At 46.8% G+C, this 4529-nt stretch overlaps 1 long non-coding RNA gene across 1 annotated transcript in view; it reads right to left on the bottom strand.

Moving 5' to 3' along the window:
• The window catches only part of LOC129381368 (uncharacterized), a 46333-nt gene that overhangs the window by 19698 nt on the left and 22106 nt on the right, over positions 1-4529 (bottom strand). The gene's annotated exons all lie outside the window — the stretch shown is intronic.

A 4529-nucleotide genomic window follows, 5' to 3' on the forward strand; every position in this document is an offset into this window, starting at 1 on the left:
TAGTTCTAAACACCCAGCATCAGCTCAACCCCCAGGATCCCCCTTTCCCCAGACATGGCTAAGCCGCGCACGGCTACACGCGGGAGGGTTCAACCCTCATGTGCTCTGGTGCGTGGCATCTCAACACACCAGACGCCTGCTTACGCAGACGCCCCTGCGGGTTTGAAGTAATGTTTAACAGTCTCGGAAAAGAACAGCAGTTTGCGATAGATAGCGAGACACTGGAAGTGGTAAGGGAAGGCATCTACTTAAGGCAGGTAGTGACCGCGGATCCGGATCATGAGACTGAAATAATCAGAAAAAAAAGAATAGGCTGGGGTGCGTTTGGCAAGCATTCCCAGATCATGAACAGCAGGTTGCCATTATCCCTCAAGAGAAAAGTGTATGACGGCTGTGTCTTACCAGTACTCACCTACGGGGCATAAACCTGGAGGCTTACGAAAAGGGTTCTACTTAAATTGAGTACGACGCAACGAGCTATGGAAAGAAGAATGATGCGTGTAACGTTAAGGGATAAGAAGAGAGCAGATTGGGTGAGGGAACAAACGCGAGTTAATGAGATCTTAGTTGAAATCAAGAAAAAAATGGGCATGGGCAGGGGATCGGCAGTGCTGTAACGAGGAGTGCAGATAAGCGATGGTCATTAAGGGTTACGGACTGGATTCCAAGAGAAGGGAACCGTAGCAGGCGGCGGCAGAAAGTTAGGTAGGCGGATGAGATTAAGAAGTTTGCAAGGATAACATGGCGAGAATTAGCACATGACCGGGATAGTTGGAAAAGTATGGGAGAGGTCTTTGCCCTGCACTGGGCGTAGCCAGACTGGTGCTGCTGCTGCTGTTGATGATGATGAGGAAGAAGGAAACAATGAATCCGTCTGTTGAGCCGAATCGCTGCGTTCATTTCAAGTCCTTTCCTAAGGGGACGTGAGCAGCCATGCTTAGCATCTAAATTGACGAGCTGCTTGGAGGCGAGATTGAAACATGCTTCATTCGCTTGCGAGCTTCACTGCCAGTGGTTTCCGCGATCGACCTGGGAGCCCGGCCTTGCGAGTTACGGCTTGATCGTCGCCTGGAAGACCACAAAGCCCCCGGCTGTCAATCGATGTGCTTCCATGGTGTCATCCTCAAAGCAACGAACCTCTTCGCCACCGTCTTCTTTCTGGCACTCTAGGATGGTTTCCAAATCATCAACGTCGTAGGCAGCCCAAGCAGCAGCAGGCTGGATCGCTGGCTGGCAAATGAAGGTAGCCGTCCTAGGTACGCGTAGGTGGAATGTCAAGGCAGGCAGACGTGTCACCGTTTGTTCCAGGAATTCTAGCTGCTTGAAGCATTTGGAGGATCGGGAGCTCCCTGCGCCATCATTTCTCCGGGAGAAGGTTGAGCTATCGTTCCGAAGAATTGTACGAAACCTGCGCCAGTTAGATTTACTGCCAGGACAGATATTATCATACCTCCGAAGGGGCATGTGAACTCTGTAGATTCGGCAGTAGCCGTGGTTCCGAGCCGGTGTCAGCGGGATGCCAAGAAGGACCACTGCAGTTCGACGACGCCCTTGATATCGCTTCGTCTTACGCTTGACCTTGTGGCCTTACATATCCGTGAACAATGGCCTCTTTGTGGTAGCGACCAGTGTTCTAAGGACCGTGGCCTTCTTGTACTGGCAGCGCTTTCACCTAATGCCGTTCGGAAAGGGGAGGTGGCCGCCGGCTTGCTTACGTCGCTCCCTGTCGCCACTACGGAGCGTAGGCCATGCAGCGCATGTGCGAAAAAAATGATGTGTCACTTCGGCGGTGCGGAATTGCTGACGAATCGGGTGGTTATATGATGATGATAATCACGGCCACCTTTTGAGGCGTGTACCTACTCAGGCGATAGGCCAATGGCTGCGGTGCCTCATTCTTTCTTTTTTGATTCTTGTAGCATTGCTTTAATCCACTAAGGGTTACAGGAATGTTTTAATCAGGAGAAAGAATAAAACTTAGAAGCGAAAAAAGGCACGATAATGCAGCAGTTCTATAAATTAGGATATAATCATTTTAGAGAACCTATTATTATAACGCGTAATTTTCATACGGATAGGAAATTTGGAGCTTCAAAATGAAATCATTTTCAATTGGCGATTCTTTTAAAAAATCCAATTAATAAATGGTTCCTGTATTCTACATCAGTGGTTCGGTTGTAGAAATGAAAGTTAAATACTTCCTTCCATACATTTCCTCCACTACACATCGGGGAAAGGGATCTACTTTAAGCGACAACAGCCACGACAAGGCGACGCCGGTGGTCTTCACTCGAGACATGAGGGTACTAAGAAAAACCGGAGCACCACTGCTTAGTGGCCTTTACATAAAATGTTTTCAGTGCGCGCCTTGTCATTTGTACGCCTAGCCAGTCACCACGGTCTACGAAGACAACTGATGGTGTGGTTACGAGTGTCAGAAAGAGGGATGGACACGTTCAACGCTCCTCATTACGTCCAGTGTATTTCGACTCACCCGTCGGCTCTCACCATCCTGCCAAGTGAATAACTCGAACAGCAAGTTGAGACCCAAGAATACACGAAGCATGCGTTCGTTCGATGCACCATCAACTCGTAACATGACATCCGTGCAACCGTGCGAAATTGTGCTATTGGTGAACTCACATCGTTACGAACATTGACATCTCTGGCGATGTGTAACCTGAAAAAACTGTGCTGCGAGTGGTGATGGTTAGGTGCAGTGCAAAAGACCAACGTACACGTGCGTTGCATCTAATAAGTTCAAATGTGATTTTGTGTCTCATTTGCAGACATTTGCGGGACATTTGCATGATTACGTCACACCTATATGAACATTAAATCGCATTGGGGTCATCGGTTTTACATTTGTGTAAACGATTTATCACAGCTGCCTTAAAGGGACCCTGAAGAGAAAAATGATTTCTTCTGCATCAGCAAATTACATTTCTACAGCACCAAAACCACCACTCCTACTGCGATAAGACTCTTGGCAAGCCAGAAAAAGGGCTAGAACGAAATACTTGTGGCGACGCCTTTTTGAAGTTCACGCACGTAGTCGCTGTGACGTCATGGATTTTGATGGCACCTTCTAGGGCCTAGTTAATTATATAGCGGTACAGACTGACTAAATTGTGCTCCAAAGGAAGCGAATATTAAACATGGCAAGCTTTGGGACCTTTACTCAGCCGACGCAGCCCAAATGCGAAAACGTGCTTTGGAATTACTGACGTCAAATCGACGTACCGGCGTTGGGGCTTCGAGGCAAATTTCAAATGCTGATACTTCAACTTTCATTTTCTCACCTATAATCAAACTATTATTTGGAAATGACTGCCGGCAGGGTTCTCAAACAATGCTTTATTAGTCTAAACTGATTTATTGTTTCGCTTTAGTGTCCCTCTATTATGTGTAAATATTTAAGCCAGAAACGTTTCCCCTGCTTAACCTCACGCAAATAATTAACGAAAGCTGCGTGGAATGCGTGAAATAACTTTTGGCCAATCATCGGCGCGCCAGGTCACAACGCGCTTTGTAGCCAGAAGGACCAAGCTTAGTCGAATCCATGTATTACAACACATCATTCCCATTGCTGACTGAATCAGGCTTCATACGTGCAGCTGCCATAGACACTAGCACCAGAGTTTCCTTAGTAATTTTTGCGGGAAAACCTTTGAGTTGCAAAACTCGCCGCACACTCTCGGCTGTTGGCGCCATCTAGTGTTGTGCCAGAACAACGATCACGCATGCGATACCGTCAAGTGCAGCTTCCTGTCGTAGAGAAAATTTGCAGTGGTACAAAGCTGTGATTTTAAGTAAGCGTCTGCGTTTTTGTCTCTTTTGCTGTGGTCGGCGTTTTAGGGCCATATTTTTTCGACACGGTTTCACGCCACATCGCGCAGTATTTCTTGTTTGTACAACGTTAACAGTCTGAATCCCTCAGTGCCAGCACACGGGCGATATCTACAGATGTGTCGGACAAGTGCAGCTGAGAACAGCACTGCGCTTCCAAGTGGATGCGTATGTGGGACCATGGTCCCGTAATTTTCGGCGCGTAACAAAACACTGAAAGAATCGTACAATGGTTTCGTGGGGACTGAACATTATACCCTGAGTGGCCAGGACATTTGCGCATGTCTGTAATGCAAGAGATGGTTAGGAATCAATTGTAATTTCTTGACAATTCTTTGTACTTGCCCAGAAAGCGAGATAGACGCTTACTATTTTCGTGCATTGTGTCGTCTGTTCTGTACGTTTACGTACCTCCTCCCAGCCTCCCAAATTCACTTTTTTGGATTCAGCGTCTTCTTGCAAGTACGTTTTCTTCATTCGAGTAAAATTAAATGAAGAAAAATTTACAAAATCATGACGAGAAATTTTGTTGCGAGAATTCTCCAAGCGGAAATAAAATACATGGCGGATGCTTTTCCTAGAGACCGCGCGTTCTCTTCAAGACAAAAATAACACAAATTGGTCATGAATGCGATCGTAAACTTTCAAGAGCTCGTATTCAGTTGTGGCGTGTGGAGAAA

This window comes from Dermacentor andersoni, chromosome 11, assembly GCF_023375885.2.
Source record: "Dermacentor andersoni chromosome 11, qqDerAnde1_hic_scaffold, whole genome shotgun sequence".
Lineage (NCBI taxonomy): Eukaryota > Metazoa > Arthropoda > Arachnida > Ixodida > Ixodidae > Dermacentor > Dermacentor andersoni.